We start from the raw sequence: 21,882 nt of genomic DNA, 5'->3' as shown, positions 1-21,882 counted from the left end.
TAAATTATAAAAAACATGAAATTCTTTTTTAGAACGAATTGTCATGTAATTAGTGCAGAACAAGGAACAAAAATATATATATTTTATAATAGTGTCTGAAATTGACCCAATTTATCAACGTTAGAGATAAAATTGCTCTTGGCTTTCAATGTTAGGGGTAAAATTGTATCATTTTAGACGTTAGGGATAAAATTGCTCATGTCTCAAAACGTTAGGAGTATTTTCTTAACCCTAAATTTATTTTCTAAGATGGATTTTTCTTTTTCTTTTTTTAAATAAAATAAAAACATAAGAGAATATTGGAAAATAAATCTTTTATAGTGAATAAGGAAGATTTTGTCAATGATTAAATATCTAAAAAATTCTATTAGGCTCTACATTAATAAAAAAAAAAAATATATATGTGACGTGTTATAAGTTCAGCTACTTGAATTGTGTGGCTATTTTCTATCTATTTTTTTTTTTTTTTTTTTTTTGTAGAAACAGGAAAAGAAAGACAACACAAAGAACAAACTAGGAGGATCAGAAAGGGTGGTAACACCAATTCTATCCTCTAAAAGAAGAGAAGAAAGAATGATAGGAGGATCAGAAAGGGTGGTAACACCTAACATCCCCTCATGCCCAGCTGCCGCTAAGCGATCCGCAATCCGGTTCTGTTCTCTGAAGATGTGGCTGAACTCTAAGAACTCAAAGGAAGAGCCAAGCCTTTTAATAGCTTTGATAAGGTTTTGGCTATTAAGACAGCTATTTTCTATCTACTAAGTGGACCATTTCAATATTTACGGATAAAAAAATTCAATGCTCCCCCTAGTCCTTTTACTTATCCAAATTGGCCATTTTATCCCTCCAACTCATCGAATATCCTATTTAGCCCATTAACTTCATAAAAATAGTATTTTTCACTTCCTCAACTTGTCCATTTACCTCCAAACTCATAAATTGGCCTATTTACCCCATTAACTCCATAAAAGTGGTAAATAGGACATTCGATGAGTTGGAAGGATAAAATAACCAATTTGGATAAGTTAAGGGGGCTGAAGGAGCATTAGGCCTTTTATTTCTATTTTTGTAGATGTTAATCCAGGGGAATCCTTCTTTACTATATATCTGAAACAAAAAATTTCACATGTAAGGAAAAGACTAAACCAGAAAACTGTGAATAGTGCAGTTTAGCAGCAAAAACAGAAAAAGCAAATGCTAGAGCTTAAAATCCCAACTTTATACTGCACAAGTTTATAAAAATTACAGTACATACATTCCTATTATAAACTAATCTAAAGTATAGGCACTAAAGTGAGGAAGCTAAAGAATTTCATGTAATATTTATTTCGTGACTAAATATTTGAACTTTTACATTACTATAATATTTACAAATTAATGAAATGATAAGAATAAAATTCTCTACTATAATCATCTCTAACGAATCAATTTTTCCTACAAAAGATGGCTTCCTTTGTCACAAGCTTAATTCCTCTTACCCACAACTCAGCCATCTCAACCCCTCCTTCACAAACAAAATGCACCTCTTTCTTCTTAGTAGTCATCACATGAAACATTCCAGGCTCTTCAACATCAAATTTCCGCCGGCGATTCCACCGGAATTTTATACTAGCACCAACCTCAGCCCCTCTACAGATCACATTTCTTTTGCTTGACTTCCCCCATTGCAAAATTCCTGTGCCATTCACCATTCTCAATGATTTAAAATGAGGACTTCCTTTCCCACATTTTGTATGCTTCTTCACTCGACTCCCCTCCGAAACTAGTTGTCTCGCAAGTTCGTCTAGTATGACATTTTCTGCATCTTTTCCTTTTCCATTCTCCCTGGCAAGCATGAGTGCAGTTTCCTGCAGAGCGTGGATGCCGGCAGAGTAGTTATGTCCCTCTTCAAGTGCATACTCCAGTAGTATTTTTTCAATTTCTTCATCGTAGTGGTTTAGTTCTGATAAAGTGAGTGCTGTTTCGCCCTGTTTGTTCTGTAGCTTCATATTAGCACCTGCATACAAAAGTAGCCTGAAGGCTTCCACATGACCACCTGCTGCAGCTATCATAGCAGCAGAGAATCCGTTTTCATCTTGTTCGTTGAGATCGGCCTCCAACTGAATGAGCTTTCTCAAGGCCTCAATATCATTTGCCTGAATCACAAACGTTAAGGAGGAAAACACTGAAATATTGCTTGATTTGGAATTCTTCCCAGCTTGAATTACATCTATCACTGCTTGTTGTAATCCAATTGCCCATCTGCTTGATGTTGCAATCGAACTAGCAGATTGACCGGTTGAATTAACCAAGCCAAAGTCAGCACCGGCAGAGGCTAGAATTTTTAAGCATTCCTGTTGTTTATATCTAGCACAAATCATCAGCGCGGTTTCGCCTAAATCTGTTTTGGAGTTGAGACTGCAGCCAGCAATTATCAGCTGTTCAAGAACTTTGGCTGATCCGAGCATTGCAGCTAAATGAACAGGACGCCAGCCATTCCTCGAAGCTGTTTCGATGGGTGATTCTTCATCTGCACCATGTTTTAGAAGTACTTCTGCTGCTCTTGCATTGTTACACAGGATGGCATGGTGGATAAGAGTCCTGCCCAAGTGAAGAATGTTAGGAGAGACGTGTTGAAGGAGCATCTGCAAAATAGCTCCGCTTGCTTCGAAATACTCAACTGCACACCAGGAGACTAAGTAAGCTTCAGCTAATCCAGCTCCAACTCGAAATTCTTCACCTGTATCAGTATCCCAAGACCAAGCTCCTAGCCTCACCTTGATGTCCACCCGAATGCTGACCTGTTTCAAAAGAAGTCTAACTACGGAAATCTGCCTGCTAATAATCGCACCAGCAAGTGCGTTGCAATCAACATGAGCGTGCAACCATGGCTTGGAAGATTGAAGGAGAATCCTATCAACTGCATTGCACTCCACACTGCCACCAATTAAGATCACCAATATCAGATCAACATTATCAATTTGATGAAAGGATATGATTTCAGATTTGGGCTTAAATTGAGAATTGTACATTCTTAGATGTTACATGAAATAATCGCAACAGCAAGTCCAGAATTATCCTTCACTGCAATTGCAAATCAACCTATGAAGAAAATATCTAATTGCTAAGAATGTACTAGAATACTAAAGCCACTCTTTCATTTAGGTTGATCTGATTAATCGGGTTCGAGGTTGAGAGGCAATGTGGTCTATACAGAATCATGTATAAGATTTCCATTGTTTTGATGTACATATATAAAGAAGGTAATCTTGTGGCATTAACTGCTTACCTTGATGAGTGTGTCTACAACGTTGACAAAGCCTCTGCAACAGGCAGAAACAAGAGCATGAACAGCAACCTGTGGGCATATAAGGTCAGAACTCATAAGCAGCCCTGCAAGTCTGGCCTGACCCAGATAGCTCGCCTCTAACAAAGCCTCTTCGCATGCCTCCTGAAATGCCCCACATTTGATAAGCACCTCTAAAACATCTAAATGTCCTTCCCTTACTGCTGCTGTTGTGGCATAGCCTCAAAACAGCTTCTGATTCACATCGGCTCCAACGCGCTGCCACACAAATTTCACCAAAATTGTATCAGAAAAACCATATCACCATTTTTGTTCTGTAATAAAAGACAAAAACAAAAGGTTATAGTGCCAAAATCTCTGTTACCTATGCTTAGTACAAGACATGTATTGATAATTATTGAACCAATATTCTAGAGAAAGAATTATTATCGCTTCCGCTAAAGGACAACATTAGATTTCTGGATCAAAGTATAAGATGGAGAAATAAAGTTGTTAATGGAATTGATAAAAAGAAATCTCTAGGCCTCAGGTAGTATCTGAAATCTGTCAGATTTTATATGGACTTATCTGAAAATATTACATGCCAGCAACCTAATTCCACAATCGAAATACTAATTAGAGCTTGATCATATTATATTAAATCAAATTATCTCTTTAAAAGAAGCTTATACCGCATAACCACAGATAAAGCGTCCGATTAACCCTAAACTGATTTTTTTTTTTTAATCAGTTCAAAAGCAACACAGGTCTACAAAATGATGAATTCAGTATTAGGTAAATAATCAGAACATTCTTATTTCATCAATCCTTTCGATATCCAAAAAAAAGATCAATACATTACCAGTAATTTTCTGACGAGAGTTAAATTTCCGGTATGAGCAGCGAGAAATAGAGCAGAGACATCAGTCTTAAACTCCTGATAATCAACGAGAACTTCGTGCGGGGATTCATCGCGAAGCAAAACTTCTGTTTTCTTCGCCTTCAAGCTCACCGTGCCAACAAAATTGACGTCGACGAAAGGATCGTCGAGACACTCGAAAGCCGACTTCAAGTCGTTAATATGGGAAGCGTCGAGGAGACGCTGGGAAACTTCGGATTGGTAATCTATAGGGAATACCTGTTTTCCGTTGCCGGAGTTTCCGAACACTGTCATTTCGAAATCGGTATTGTCGCGTATACAGAGGAAGAGAGGAGCGGGGAAGAAGAGAAGAAAGGAGGGAAAGATTGTTTTGAGAAGGAAAGGAGGGAAAGATTAAGTGCTGTTTGTTGGATCGATTTTTAGAAACTTTAACGTTTAAAAAAAGAATTTATTTATTTATTTATTAAAAATAATTTTTTAAAATATAGAAAAAATTTGCATTAAGATTTAAGGAAAGGTAGGAGCTTCTTAATATATTTTTAAGTAAATTCATTAATTCTTTTTTTTTAATCAATTCATTAATTCTTTTTAGTTTATAAAAATATTATTTTATTTTATATAATATGAAAATAATAATATATGAGTTTTTATTTCGTAAAAAAGCATAATTAAGCCCCTAACGATGTATGAAGTCCAAACTTGATGGAAAAATTAAATAAGAGCCTAATCCACTATAGAATCAATGATCAAGAGCTCAATGTGAAAAAATAAATGATTAAGGACTTCATCCTTAAAACAGTCAAAGTTCAGAGACTTAATTATGCTTTTTGCCTCTTTTTTTTTTAAGCGGGAAGTCATATATTAAGAATTGATAGAATCATTACATAATAAGGACTAGACTAGATCCAGACTATCTCCCTGTAAGATTAAAGGTGATTGCAAATTACGAGCCCATTGAGCTAGACTATGTGCTACTTTGTTGCTTTCTCTCCTAATGAATTGAAAAACGCAAGATGAAAATGAATGCGATAAATGTTTGATGTCTAAGTATAGAAAATGAAGTGGCGGGAGTGGAATCTGGCCGCGAGTTAGTGTGTCCACCACTGTCTTCGCGTCCGATTCCATCTAGATATTCTGCATATTGGAGTTTCGCGCTATGATCATCCCTTCATGAATGGCTTATAGTTCTGCTGCTTCTGCTGACAGACAAGGCGCCAATGGGATCCCTGCTAAGAATATAACATGACCATTTGAATCCCGTGCGATCACCCCAGCTTTTGCGGAATGGCCATTATCCTCTCATGCGGCATCACAGTTGATTTTTGTGATTCAATCGAGAGGAGGACGCTAGACCTTATAAGAGTCAAGAGGCAAAGCGCAAAGAATCGGGTCAATCGCACGGAGCACGGGATTTCCATTCCATATAGAAGCTGTTCGCCTTGGCTATGAGGCTGTTGGGATCCATTTTGTTTCCTTCGTGTACTAGTCGGTTCCTGTTATACCACATCCATCATAGCAGTGTTATCCCGTGAAGTGCTTCGTCGGCATTGGAGAGCTCCCAGCATCATTGAATCTGTAAGCCCAGGTTAGGAGCTCTAATTTTGTCCCATCGCACCTGCATCTTCGCTGCTTTCCATATTTCTTTAGCAGACGGGCAGGCGATGAATACGTGGTGCAGGGATTCGATTTCAAAATGGCACTAGACACAAACTCCATTCGTCGGGATTCCACGTTGCTACAGAAAAAATAAGCACGGAAGAACACCGGTGATCATCTTCCAAGCGAAATGCTTGACCTTGGGAGGTAAGTTAGACGACTAGAGACGTTTCCATAGCATGGTCAAATGTCCGGAGGAGGAAGAAGGTACTCGTGTGGCCTGGCGTCTTCGTTCTAGTAGTGCATAGCACAATTTAACCAAGAATCAGCCTATCGGTGTTTCGCCCCAAAAACTGTCATCTGCATATTTTGAACGGATGATTCTTATCTTGGAGATATCTGCAATATTAGAAGGTACAAAAAAAGAGTTAAGCATTTGATAGTTCCAATCAGTATCTTCGCCATTCAGCAAATCAGCCACTAGTAAAGGTTTCGGTTTAGCCAAAGAGACCAGCGGTTTTTTAGCGTTAGTTGTTGGTAGCCAATTGTCATGCCAGATATTAATACATGACCCATCCCCTACCCGCCATATAATTCCGTCTTGGATCACTTGTCTAACTGCCCATATACTTCGCCAGAGATAGCTTGGATTTGGACATGTGTTTGCAGATAGGAGATCATTCTGGGGGAAGTATTTCGCTTTCAGTACCCGGGCGCATAGCGTGTTAGGGAACTTCAGTAGCCGCTAGAACTGCTTAGCCAATAAGGCGAGATTGAAAGATTGCAACCATTTGAATCCAACCCAACCAGAATCTTTAGCTTGACACATAGCCTCCCAAGCCAACCAGTAAATTGGTCTCTTAGAATCGATTCCGCCCCACCAAAAACGGCTTATGAGCCCGTGAATCTCTGAGCAGAGAGAGTTTGGTAACCAGAAGCAGGACATCACATAAGTGGGAATTGCTTGTATGATTGATTTAACAAGAATTTCCTCACCACCAGCTGATAAGTAACGTTCTTCCTAACCTTTTAACCATCGATTGATTCTGTCTTTAATAACTGCAAATGCAATCTTTTTACTTCTTCCAATCAGGGTAGGAAGATCGAGATATTTTGGGAATTCTCCAGTTTCTCGCACGTTCAGTGAGGCAGCGAGTACTTATCTGTGTGTGTTCGGCACCCCAGAACTAAAGAAGATTTCTGACTTCTCGAAGTTAATAATCTGGCCTGAGAACCTCCCATAGTCTCTTAGAATCTGACCAAGTTTGGAGATATCAGTCTGAGTGGCTCTACCAAAGATCAGAGAGTCGTCTGTAAAGAATAAGTGGGAGACACTAGGGCTGTTCCGGGATACTTTTAGGCCATGAATCTGACATGTGGTTTCAGCAAGGCTGATATTAGTAGAAAGCGCCTCTGCGCATATGAGGAACATGTATGGGGAAATTGGATCACCCTGGCGTAAGCCTCTTTCAGGCATCAGGAACCCCCTAGGTTGTCCATTAATGAGAAATGACATTGAGACTGTGGATACACACATCATTAGGAGTTTGACAAACTGACCTGGGAATTTCACACGGTGAAGAACTGTCTCCAGGAATTGCCATTCGATTCTGTCATAGGCCTTGCTCATATCTACTTTCAATGCAAAGCTCCCACGAGCTCCTTTCAGTCTCGTCTTCATACTATGAAAGGCTTCAAATGCCAGAATGGCATTGTCAGTTATCATTCGCCCAGGGACAAACTTCGATTAGGTGTCAGAGATGATACTGGACAGCACGGTTTTTAGCCTGTTCGCTAATACCATAGAAATCAGTTTATACAATACATTGCATATGGCTATTGGCCTTAGATCTTTTATGAGTGTTGGGTTCCTAACCTTTGGAATTAGAATAGAGTATAACAAATGTTAGAAAATACTTCTGATTTAGGGATAAATTTACAAAACAGAAACGTTTAGTTCTTTTAGAAAAGTAAACAAATGTATTCGTTTGCATTAAGCAAAGAAAACAACTTTAAACTTTGCATGAATTAAAACAATGAAATAAACGTCGATTCCTCTAATTTTAGGGCTTTGAACTGTAGTCAATCCTTCTACGATCGGGTTAGATCGCTACCTTAACCAAATTGATACTCTACTGATGATATCAATTTGCCTAAGTGTTCAACAAAGTTTCCTTGTAAAGATTTTGAATTTAACTATGTTTTAATGAAAACACCAGCATCCACTTTAGATCCTTTACCAAAGTGCTGCATAAAAATCTATCGAATAGAATGAACTTTATTAGATGAAATATAAATTTGATACAAGTTTACAGAGAACAAGAAGCATGAAAACATTTGACGGCTTGTAAGTGAACGGGTTGTCAATCCTTTCCTTGTGTTTCGTTAGAGTTTGTCAGACTCAGGGCGGATCCTCTACTCAATCTTCTCGCTGTAACTTCGTAATAGAGATATGGTCGGCTACTACCAAAATGTAAACTAATATGAACAAATCTAAACGCTAATGTGTTTGTAATTATTGAATAAACAATGTGTGTACATCATATTGCTTTTACAGAAATGAACTCTAAATTCTGAATCACTTGACTCGGAATTTCTGCATTAATTCTATACTAATCTTCTTTTTTTTCTATATCTCCAACTCTCCATCAACTCTTTATTTATAGATGTTGAAGAGTCGTGATTGAAGTGTCATGTCCGTTGTGAAGGGTCGTATCCTCTGCGAAGAGATGTTTTTATCCACCCGAACGAACGCGTTTCGTCGAAAACGAAAGTGTGCGAATGGCTCTCCAGGAATTGCTGAACTTACCGAGAATAATTAATTCTCGGCCGAGAATGGGGGAGCAAATATTTGCCTTCGGACGAAAGGGAGGGAGATCTGGATGACGCGTGTCGCGACCGAGAATTTGAGATTCTCGGTCGCGGCTCACAAATTCTCCTCAACCGAGAATTTGGCATTTTCTTCTGTTTCTGACTTTGTCTTTGTCCTCGTTTTGGTGTAATTGATCTTCGTCGTATTTGACTCCTTTTGTAGGGTTTTTATTCTGTTTTTAACCTCTTTCATTCCTATTTGGATTTTACCAAATATTTAGGTACCTTGCAAGAGAGAAACATATTCGAACGTAAAAGTATTCTAAATAGGTATAAATAGTATGAATTCGAAGCAAAATTGATGTAAATATTAATGATATTTTAGGTATATTTTGGGCTTAACAAATCTCCACACTTAATCTTTTGCTAGTCCCGAGCAAAATTTCACTGAATTTGTTCTTTAACTAATCTCTTTATAAAAATAAAACATATACCTCTGTATTATCTTTTAAATTAGTTAAGCCGAAAAGATTAACTTCGCATGGAAAATTTATACGCAAAATGTCAAACTAACTAGTATAAAGGCGATATATCATTCGTCTTGTATCTTTATTTTAAAACTGAAGTATTCGGGACGAAATAAGCACGCATGTTATTGAGTCTTTCGTGGCATTTCAAAGCACAAAATTTCCTTTCCCAAACCTAAACTAATATATGAAATATATTAAATGAATAAGTACTTAATTTTAATTTTTTTGCTAGATATGCCCGAGATAAGGGTGGTCTTGATCGTAACCTTATACGTATTTATTGTTTAGTGTTTGCTTAAGAGGTATCGACCATGCCATGGGTGGACGCAATCGTTACTTTAAACTTAAACACGCTTATTATTTTTTTTGCTTTTAACGCTCCTTCCATACCTCGATTGTGATAAGGGTGGTCGCAATTGTGGCCAAAAGTAAACGATACTTAATTTTCTTCCCTTTCATACTTCGATTGTGATAAGGTTGGTCTCAATCGTGGCCAAAAGTTAAGAATTCAACTAATTGATTAATTAATATGAATTTAAAATTGAAATTGTAACTTGGGAAAAAGAAAGATAGCACATTCATCCTATATTGACTTAAAATTCAACATGTATTATGGCTAAAGTTTCCTTAAAAACTTCAATTGGTGTTAATGTAAGACGAAATCAAACCGAGCTAAAAATTGTTAGTTCAATTTAATGCCTATAAACCTAATTGAAAATTGAAAATAAGATTTATTGTATCATGAATTCATGATATAAAATAGAGATTGAAATAAAGAATTTATTACTTAAATACATTCACTCGAGACAATTTTACTTTTAATCGTGTCAAAGATTTGTGAAAAATTTCAAAAATAATGTTGCCCGTATAGAAATATTATTTCTAACGATAATGATAACCTAAAAATTTGTTTATAATCATAAGTTAAAATATTTTAAACATATAAAAATGTAACGTTATGAAAAATAATGTTAAATAAATTGTGTTGCAATATATGTTGCAATATATGTTGCATTTGCATAAAACAAGTGTTGCATTCATAAATGTTGCTTAAAAAATTTATTCGTTGCATTTTATTCTTATATGTATAAATGATATATGTATATCTCCTCCCACACTTAAATTGGACCATGTCCTCATTGGTGCAAATATTGAGATACCATGAAAAATAAGCACGAAATAAAGCATACGGAATAAAAATAGAAATTTAGCAAAATAAAAAGCATCCAACATAAAATTAAAATTGTACGAAACATAATAAATAGAAATATTGTACCAAACTGAAATCGAAAAACAACATAACAAGATGAAAAGAAAAGATAAAACCTAAGCATGAGGCGGGGAATCCGGAGGTGTTGGTGAAGTTTCCACATTGCGGCGACGGAAGAATGAAAGCATCTGATGCCGTTGTTGTAGGTGCCGCGGCCTCGCCCGGGCGGACCGGGGGGTGGACACCGTTGACGACAGATGCTGTGACTAGCGCCGAAAGCAACCAATTGCGGAATCAAGCTGCTCGGTAGTGCCGGAGCTCGGAGTATGGAAGAGTCGCCACCCACGAATGGGAAATGAACACCGATCCCTTGCGGGAGACCGGTGAGGGTTCAGAAAACTTAGGTACGAGCCGAGAAGGCTAGCTCCTTTCCGGAGAAAGGCTACTAAGCACCCCGACATCGCCCGGTTATGAACCACCGGCCTCCTACTTAGCATGTTAGGCGCTAACGGACTAATCGCATATTTCTTTAAGTTTAAAATTCATTTGAAACCTTTTCTTTCTCGTTTTGGAAACCGTTTTGAGCATATATTATTGAAAGCCATATTATTAAAGAATCGCCCATTTACATGAATTTAGAGTATATGGAAGAAAGAGGGAGATAGAAGGAAGAATTAGTTTATTTACCACGTGAGCTATGCATTATTTTATACATCAAATCTACACTAATCTCACTCCCAAAAATGAGTTTATTTACATGGTTCGTACCTTAATCGCCGTTGGAACGATTTAGGTACGTTTCAAAACCCCGTTAATCTACATGATGTTCACTCGAATCACCGTTGGAGTGACTCGAGCGTGTGAAAACGTTGAACAAAAAGTTTTAACCAAAAACGTGATTAAGCATACAAGTCCATTTATTTTTGTACAAAACCGTTTAATTAGGAAAACGATTCAAAACTCTGTTATTTACAATGAAAACGATTTTAATTACAAGATTCGCTTAATCCGTCGTTGGAACGAATTAAGGTTTTAAAACGTGATGTTTAAGAAGTGGTCTAAAATGATAAAAAAGCCTTTTATTTACTCTTTGGGAATATCTAGAAAAACTTTAGTTTAAATGAACAAATTAAACTCTCTCATTTTGTGGTTTATTTTCCCTTTTTCACTCAATTAGCCTTTATTTGCATAAGAATACAACAATTAATCAAATTAAATCCAAGTTCACCCAACCAAAATACTTTTAAAACATATATATATATATATATATAGGAAATTCAAAAGGAGAATAAATGTACATATTTATATAAATATACATTATGGTAAAAATAATGATAATACTTATAGATCAAAAGTAAGATAAGAAAAATAATAATAATACATATACAAGTCATTTAATAATTAAAAATGGTAATATATATAATACTAGATATGATACACTTTTATTCCAATTTAAAAACATGGATAAAACTTATAAATAAGAAAACTATACTTAAGCCAAAATAGTTTTTATACATAATAAATATATATAGAGTAACCCCCCCCCATACCCAAATAAGTAAATACATAAATAATCATTAGTTAGACACCCAAAAAATAATTTTAATAAATATACTACATGATTATATACATATATATACAAGTCCAAATGTCAAAAAGGATGAGAAAGAGGTTGAAAAGGGGATTTTTTAAGTTCTAGCAGCTTTACCGACGGAAACTCCGTCGGTAAACAGCCTTTAGTGACAGAAAATGGAGAATTACAGAATCAGTCCAACAGTTTCCAGATTTATTCAAACACTTTAAATCTACTCTATTCTATCATTTTGGGCCTCCGAACTACCCAAATTGGATCATAGTCTATAACGGAGACTTCTAAAACGATGTTTTATTTCAAAACGTTATTTAAAAATATTTTTAAAGTCTATATTTACAACGTTTTAATCCCGAACTCCCCTTTAATCGGGTCACGGTTCGTGTTGGGATTTTAAGACGAGGTTTTTTATTTCAAAACAAAATGAAACGTTTATTTAATACGAGACGGGAATTAAATAAATTCGGATAAATAAATAAACGTGATAAATAAATAACTAACTAACTAAATAAATAAAGAAACAAAAATATAAATAAAATAAATAGACGAAATAAATAAAACGAGTCTAGTCCTCGGATAATACCTCAAGATCGGTATTGACGGCTTGATCTCGGTTGATTCCACGAGTTATGATTTTTCGGTGTTTTTTCGTGTTTGGTAAAATATTTAACTTTTAGGAATTTTCAGATTTTTTAGGAAAAAAAATGTTACCGGTGGATTAGTCAAATAAGTTCGGACACTTTCCAATGCTTGCTGGCACTTATCATTCCAAACCGTGGGTTGATCTTTCCGTAGCAGCTTAAAGATTGGTTCTCAGATTGTGGTGAGTCGTGCTATGAACCGACTGATATACTGAACCTGCCCTAGGAATCCTCTTACTTCTTTCTCATTCTTTGGTGTTGGCATTTCCTGTATGGCCTTCACTTTATCGGGATCCACCTCAATCCCCTTGTTACTGATTATGTAGCCTAGGATTTTCCCTGACGAAACGCCAAAGAAGCACTTCTTCGGGTTCAACCTTAGCTTGAATTCTGTAATTCGGGCCAGAAACTTCTCAAGTGCCACGAAATTCCCTTCCCTTGTATCCGACTTGACCATCATGTCATCCATATAAACCTCCACCTCCTTGTGTATCATATCATGGAACAGTGCCGTAGCCATTCGCTGATAAGTTGCCCCAGCGTTTTCAAACCAAACGGCATTACTCTATAGCAGTACGTCCCCCACTCAGTTGTGAACGAGGTCTTTGCTTTGTGCTTCTCGGCCATCTGAACTTGCATGTAGCCCATAAAACCATCCACGTTTGTGTGTAAGACGCTGGATGCTCCACTGTCAATCAATACGTCGATGTGAGGGAACGCAAACTCATCTTTGGGGCAAGCCTTGTTCAGATCTCTGTAATCGACGCACATTCTCACTTTACCGTCTTTCTTTGCGATTGGCACCACATTGGCGACCCACGGAGGATAGTCGATTACTTCGATAAAACCTGCCTCTAACTGTTTCTTCACCTCTTCTCTGATCTTATCTGCCCACTCTGGCCTCATTCATCGGAGCTTTTGATTTACGGGCTTAGCATCGGGGTATGTTGGAATATGGTGAGCTACGATGGATTTATCGATTCCTGGCATGTCTTCGTACGTCCAAGCAAACACTATTTCGTATTTTTTTATTATTCTCTCAAATTCTTTCCTCTCTTCAATAGTTAATTCTTGAGCAATTTGTATAAGTTTAGGATTTTCATCCGTGCCAAGATTGAAAGTTGACATTTCTATTGTATTGATTTCAAATGTAGGCATGTTATATGAATGAGAATGCATGGAATGATCAGAATCAACATCAAGCAAGTAAGCAAAATCAGAATTCATTTCATTGATAGTTTTGGCGAGTATATCGTCAGATTCAAACAAGGCAGTAATACAATTGTCATCATCAGGGTTCTCATGGGCATTAGAGGCGCTTGGTTCATCCACCGCTCCCACGGTTGCTTCTACAGTGATAACTTGCTCCTCAGCATTCAGATCCAACATCATGATCTCCTCTATGAAGCAGCTTGCCTCTCCTTTGCCCCAGCTGGTGACATCGTTGAAGATCTCAAAGCCTAGCAGGATCTTTCCATCAGTGCTAGTCCATTACTCGGAAGTTCCCGAATAAAGCTTCCCCTGACCTTCGTTCACAAAATACTTCTTTAGGCCTACTTTCCCCTCGCGACCTTCATTGGATGGGCCTCCTAGCTCATATCCTAAACCCCTCCGGGTTTTCTGACTCTTGAAATCTGGTGATTCTGGCAGACCCTGATGGTGTGCACCCAAGCCCATGCCGGGGATGAAACCCCCTTTCATCATCTTTATCACATCAGCGGTCATGCTAGACTCGTAGATCCCGGATACTTGAAATCCGGAGAAAAGTTGGGGCTTAATTCCCAATGCAGCCACAAAACTCAATTTCTCAGCTCTGATTGTCACTATTTCATCCCCGTAAGGGAACTTGATCATCTGGTGGAGCGTGGAGGGCACACCTCCGAGCTTGTGGAACCATGGGCGTCCCAATAACACAGCAAAAGTCACTGGTATGTCCCGCACGGTGAACTCTGTTTCTTCCTCATGCGGCCCTACTTTCAGCTTGGCCTTAAAGATTCCTTCAATGTGCCTACGACTATCATCATAGGCCCTGATCACGGTTTCCGAGGCAGTCAGATCTCCTCTTTCCACTCCCAACTTGGACAAGAGCTTCAGTGGGAAAACATTAATGGCCGATCCATCATCGACCATCACACAACTAGTCTTCTTCCCGTTGATTTCAGCTCGAATATACAAAGGCTTGTTGTGAGCCTTCCCCTCCTCCGGGAGATCTTCATCGGTGAAGGTGATTTCAGTTCTTTTCCGGGCCATGATTGCCCCTACTAATGATGTCGGCTCAGTATCGGTAGAAATGACCAAATTCTACAGCTCTTTCATCAGATTCTCACGGTGATACTTGGAATGGCACAAAACCTCCCACACCGTAGACTTGGCTTGTGTTTTCTTCAACTGCTCAAGGACTTGATCATCGGGCTTGGGAGCCGATCCTTCGCCTGTCTCTGTCTCAACCATGGGTGCCTTCCCCTCGGCCACACGACCTGATCTTGTCATGGCCGCAATTTCCGGCTCGTCATCAGATTCATCCCAAATATTGATAGGAGTTCCCTGCTCAGCATCCTCCTCCTCCGAGGAACATCCCCAAATATCCACGACCATTAAGTCCATCGCATGAGGGACATTTGGATTGACATAGGAGGGGTCTGACGATCCATACAACGCCCAACCTATCAGCTCATCATAGTCCCTGAGGAACACACTGTTCATTCTTCTAGCCACAAGCGGAATAGCACCCTTTCGGATGCACATGAGTTATTCCTGATCGCTCAAGGTGACCCGACATAAGGCATACTTGAACCTCCATCTTCTCGCGTATTCCACGAACGCTTCCTTGGGAAACTGTTTGATCATTTCCAAATCTTCCAACGACCCTGTCCACGGAATGTATATCTCATATCTTCGTACAAAGGCCTCCATGAGGGATCCCCAGTCCCCCTTTGTCTTCCACGAGAGAATTCGGTACCATATCAAAGCTTCCCTCGTAAGTGTCTTTGGAAAATGTTGGATCAATTCACTTTGATAGAGTCCCGTATCAAACATGTGGGTCCGAAAACGGTTTACATGGTCGATAGGGGTTCTCATCTCCCCTGTACTTAGCCATGGTTAATACCGCCTTCGGTGTCTCCTCATCGGGTAACTCAGGCATTTCCTCTGGGCGTCCCCATGCAGTGTACTTCTTGATGAACCTCTTAGTCATTTTTGCACAATCCGCTTTAACGTGCATTGGAAGAGACATGTACCATACCAGTGACTCTCCTGCCAATGAGTTGCAAACAAGCTCGTAATCTCCTCATCTTTGAAGCCTAGAGGACCCATAGCCGACAGATAAAAATGCAGGTGCTCCATGGGGTCCTTCCCTTCATTATACTTACTAACAGCAGGTAGCGGGCGCCTGATAGGCCCAATTTGCATCGCGCTATGTTTCGCCACCCGTGCCTTGGCTCTCCTATACTCCATTAAGAACAAGCTTGACATCAGTGACCAATCATGCTTAGTCGAGTCAGGTAGTGATTGAAACCACTCCAAAGGTTCGCCCACCAGTGAAAGATAGAACCATGGAGCGACTTCTTCTACTTTGTATGGCTCCCCAAACATAGCACATACGTATCCATACAAATGGGCTTCGGGGTCTTCTACCCCACTGAACAATTTCAACACAGGCATGATCTTCCGAGATGATACTTCCTCGGTTTCCTCAGTTTTATTTCTATCGTCCATCACTTCTTCCGTTGGCTCTTCCTCCAAAACAGACACGTACAAACCATTTCCCACATTCCTCTTTTCATCGGAGTCCAACAACTCCTCCTCGTCCTCGAAAGATTCTACCACTATACTCTCTTCAAGCCCTGATCCGATTATGCTCACCCTATGATTAGGCAATGTATTACGCCTAGTGGAAGGGTTCGCTGATGAAGGATCGGCTATTTTCTTCTCCTCAATCAAATCCTGAATCTCATGCTTCAACCTCTTGCATTTCTCAATAGTGTGCCCATGATTGCTATGGAACTCACAATACCCCCTAGCTTGTATCTGAGGAGTAGGCGGCGCTTTGTTGTAAGGAGTGGGGGCTTTCAACAGTCCCTTTTTCTGCAATCGTTCGAAAACTTTTGCGTAAGTTTGGTCAAACTTGGCGAACTGCCTCTTCTCGATAGCATTAAGTTCAAGCACTTTCACTGCGGCGGATTCTGTACTCGCACTTGGCCCTCTGGCACTATATCCCGACTTCGTCCACTTGGTATAAGCTTTCTTCGGCTCTCCATCCCCCTCGACTGTCAAAGCGCAGCTATACATCTGATTGAAATCGGTAAAAGGCATATACCGCAGCTCATTCTTAATATATGGCAGCGTGTTACCAACTACCATTCGGATCTGATCCTGCTCAAGCGGTTTCTGCTTAATAACTGCTGCCTTGGCTCTCCACCTCCTCACAAAATCGGATAAGGATTCCCCAGCCTACTGCTTAGTGCTCTCCAGCTCCTTCAAAGTAACCTCAAGCATAGTGTTGAAACTATATTGAGCGATGAATGACTTCGCCAACTCCTTCCAATCTCTCTTCGTCACCAACGGTAACGCATGAAACCACATGAGGGCAGCCCCCTCCAGGTAAGTATTGAACAGTCCAAGAACTTGTTCCTCGGTCAAGATCGTGTGTTTCATCACGACAACATACTGATTCATGTGAGCAGTAGGATCCCCAGTTCCGCCGAACTTCTTCATGTCAGGGAGTCGGAATTTCAAAGGCAAAGCAGTTGCCGATAAGCAGTTCTTCAAGTTATAAAAATCCTGACTCCCGGAGCTTCCTCCGTGCAAATCCTGCACCTCCTGAGTGATGTGCTGCTTCCACTCCTCTTCCTTAGCTTTCTCCTTCTCAAGCTGTTTCTGGATGTAATCCTGATAGTCGTCCTCATTCCCAAAGCGGGGACCAGTGTTCACCTCATTCTCAGCGCGCTTACTTCCGCTCTTATTATCCTTCAATGCCAGCTTAGCTAGCTGGGCCAGAATCGCAGCTAACTGATCATTAATGTTGTTCACAGAATTCTCCAATTCGGCCACCTTTTCGTTGGTCGCAGAAATACTGATCGAAGACTAAGTAGACTCGGACGAAGATGATTCAGAAGCCACAACTGCCGACTGCGATGGTTCAGAACTGACAATCTATAACTGGTCGAACTGTCTGACTAGCCGACTACTTTCACGGAACCACAACCGCTTAATGATGACGTCTGCGCGAGCGATGCCCATTAGTATGTATGCATGATTTTATATGCATGATTCGTGGTGTGTGCGTTTATTATTTACGGATATATAAGATAAGAAGAACAAACGTCAGTCTAATTACACGTATCACAACATCTCTCTTCCACCCTTATTCCTCCACACACTCGATGGTCCAAGTCTCTTTCCTAGGATTTTGGTTTGGGGCTCACATTGCGGTCCAGGGGACGCGTGATACCGTCGATTATTGCGAAAAAAATAAATCATTCACCAAACAATACAATTCGTTTTAACGCATCCGCGTTCTGTGACTAAGATATCGACCAAATTAGATTGTCCTATTGAATAACTCGTCTTTCGTTATTTCGCGAGATGCATTAGTTCGGGTTTTGACTCCCTTTTGAGCGTATCTCGGATTTAGACGTGGTACGAGTTATTTTTTTTTCAATTCAATCGTTCGTTATTGACAATGACTCGTTCCCCTTTATTCGTGTGGGTTTGTGTCTCGATTTTTGGATTACAACGGGATCTTTTGGATCTATCGAGAGACGTAACCATGCATTTGTTTAGTGATGATATCACTTTTGGATTTTATTTTAGGGAACGGACCCATTGCGTAACGTGTTTGTTTTTAGCATCAAGAATCCGTTTTCTCGTTTTGGCTACGTGAAAAGACGGCGAGTCTTATTCGAGCGCACGATTGTCTTTTGGCTAGCAACAAATTTTTACGGGATATATCATCCTAGCGTGGTTATAGAAAATCAACGTTTCGTTTAATCGCATGCTTATTCGAAGCAGGGATATTACCGTTCTTTTCATTTAGGAACGAGTTAAGCAAACATGCAGATCGGGCCATATTTCTTGTAGTTTTGGCAACGGTCGAAATGATCGAGCCATTAGCCAAACCTACAATCTCGTCCATATGGTGCAATTATGTGGTATAGCTTAATTCGGCTTCGTGATTTTAAGCGGCGTATATATCCGTTCGAGGCACGTATTCAACGGTATTGGTTCATTTTCTTTAACTACTCTCGGGATTGACATATATCGTAGATACGGAATGATTTTGGTCATTTTTTATTTTTATTTTCTTTTTATTTTCTTAGTCACTTTTGCGGATACGTCCATTTCTCTTTAGAACAACGCAAGGTGTAATGTAAGAGCTCATTTTTTATTCGGAAGGGACGGGCCACATTTATGAAACTCTTTACATTACAACGGGGTCATTCAAAACAGAAATGTTCTTCGTTTTCGTTTCGTCATAATATCGCTTTATCCCAACGTATTTAAAGAATGTGAATAACGGCTACCATCAATATAGTGTTTTGAATCGAGCTACAACTATCCTTAATACCGAACCGATTTGTACTAATACGTGCTTACGTCTTAACGTATTTCCTGAACATGTGCCTTCTTCGGGACACGGAAAGGGACCAGGCGGGTCGCACAAGTTCATTCATACGAGATGACTAAGTCGTATTTAGTTCCAACCGTTTTGGTGCTTTGGGGTAGTTTATATATCGGTTTAAGAGTATATATTAACATATCGTTTCATTTTCTTTACATATTTTAGGATTAGACACGTATCATGGCAATTTGAAAACACGAATTGATTCATTCATCACATCAAAAATAGTAACGGGTAATCCTATGGCAACTTCTAAGGCTACTATATGCTGACACGGCTGATCGTGGGACCTCACAGGACCGCACAACTTCACCCCTAACGAATGGATGGGGACCTTTTGGCGCCTTACTGCAAGGGGGAACTTACACTAGCCTCTTCCGAGCGACGAATGGACTCTCAATAGAGGTTTTGCGGAAATTACCCAAAAGGTTTGCAATAATGCTTATGAATGCATACGAAAAGAAATAATACGATCCGTCCCATTATGGGATTAATACACGCCTTCCGGAATCAAATTTCTCGCTTCCCCAGCAGAGTCGCCACTTGTAGGTGCCGCGGTCTTGCCCGGGCGGACCGGGGGGTGGACACCGTTGATAAAAGATGCTGTGATTGGCGCCGAAAGCAACCAATCGCGGAATCAAGCTACTCGGCAGGGCCGGAGCTCGGAGTATGAAAGAGTCACCACCCACGAATGGGAAATGAACACTGATCCCTTGTGGGAGACCGGTGAGGGTTCGGGAAACTTAGGTACGAGCCGAGAAGGCTAGCTCCTTTCCGGAGAAAGGCTACTAGGCACCCCGACATCGCCCAGTTATGAACCACCAGCCTCCTACTTAGCATGTTAGGCGCTAACGGACTAATCGCATATTTCTTTAAGTTTAAAATTCATTTGAAACCTTTTCTTTCTCGTTTTGGAAACCCTTTTGAGCATATATTATTGAAAGCCATATTAGTAAACAATCACCCATTTACATGAATTTAGAGTATATGGAAGAAAGAGGGAGATAGAAGGAAGAATTAGTTTATTTACCACGTGAGCTATGCATTATTTTATACATCAAATCTACACTAATCTCACTCCCAAAAACGAGTTTATTTACATGGTTCGTACCTTAATCGTCGTTGGAACGATTTAGGTACATTTCAAAACCCCGTTAATCTACATGATGTTCACTCGAATCACCGTTGGAGCGACTCAAGCGTGTGAAAACGTTGAACAAAAAGTTTTAACCAAAAACGTGATTAAGCATACAAGTCACGTCATCGCTTATACTGAGTTGTTTATTCAAAAACTCGTCCATATATAACATTCCAACGAAGAACTTGTAACGAAGCCTCCAGTAGCGCCTGCCTTCATCATGATTGAAGATAGGAAATGGCGCACCATATCACTTGGATAAGTTGGGACGTTTATTGCTTGAAGCAGCATTTTTCTTAGGGGATTTGTGTTTAGTAGTCATGGTTTTGTGAGGAACTAAAGAAACAAAGGTATCTGTAACTTAGTTATTAATGGTGTTTTGAGAAAATCAGAGTTTTGTTCTGATAGAGATGAAAAGAATGTAACAGAACTTTGATCCTTTAGGATTTATTTATAGGATTTTAGGACGAAATGAGGTGTTGTTTTGATGCGAAAAGGCATAAAATCATACCTCTAAAAGTTGAAGAAACTCTTCGAGTTTGAAAAGCTGTGTCTGCAGGTAGAAGAAGATACAGGTCTGATGGGCAGAAAATTCTCGTGTCGCGACCGAGAATCCCAATTCTCGGTCGTGACATGCTGATTTCCTTGCGGAAATCAGGCGTCGAAACCCTATGTTTCTGATTCTCGTCCGACAATTAATTATTCTCGGTAAGTTCAGAAAAAACCTTACCTGTTTGGACAATTCTGAAAATGTGAATTCTCAACTGAGAATTCCAAATTCTCGGCTGAGAATCACCAAATTCCTTCTAATTCGTACTAAAGACCTAAAAATAAAATAAAAGCATGACTTAAACATATGTTTATGTATCTAAACCTTAATATAAAGTCTATTAATAATTAAAAATCATAAAATTGGCATGTGTAAAAATTTAAACTAAATTAAAAATCATTAAAATATATTAAAACCAACAAAACGAAACAAAATAAAATGAAATAAAAATAAAAATAAAGTACATTAAATCTAAATGAATTAATCGTCAGAAAAATGCGTCACGAACGCAATTTCTTCGTTTGAAACATTTTCGTAATAGATTTTAGATCTATTACTATTAACTTTGAAACGAACTCCGTCAGGTCCTTCAAGTTCTAAAGAGCCATAATCAAATACTTTAATGACTAGATATGGTCCTCTCCATCTGGACTTAAGTTTACCTGGAAATAAACGGAGCCGTGAATTAAATAACAACACCTTGTCCCCAATGTTAAAGCTTTTGACTTTAATCTTGGCGTCGTGCCATTTTTTCACTTTTTCTTTATATATTTTTACATTTTTGTAAGATAGATGATGTAACTCGTCTAACTCATTTAAGTTGAGAAAACGTTTCTTACCTGCTTGTTGCAAATTAAAGTTAAGTTCCCTAATAGCCCAATAGGCTTTGTGTTCTAATTTGACTGGCAAATGACATGCCTTCCCATACACTAATCGGTATGGAGTCATTCCTATTGGTGTTTTAAATGCAGTACGGTATTGCCCATAACGCATTGTTGAGTTTACAAGACCAATCTTTTCTTGAAGACGAAACTGTTTTCTCTAGAATCCA

General features: G+C 39.1%; 1 pseudogene; it reads right to left on the bottom strand.

The window, feature by feature from the left end:
• Window positions 1-1,333: 1,333 nt before the first annotated feature.
• On the bottom strand, window positions 1,334-4,510 carry LOC136230828 (uncharacterized; annotated as a pseudogene).
• Window positions 4,511-21,882: the final 17,372 nt, after the last annotated feature.

The sequence above is a fragment of the Euphorbia lathyris genome, chromosome 5 (assembly GCF_963576675.1).
Source record: "Euphorbia lathyris chromosome 5, ddEupLath1.1, whole genome shotgun sequence".
Classification (NCBI taxonomy): domain Eukaryota; kingdom Viridiplantae; phylum Streptophyta; class Magnoliopsida; order Malpighiales; family Euphorbiaceae; genus Euphorbia; species Euphorbia lathyris.
This window is presented reverse-complemented; position numbering and strand designations above follow the sequence as displayed.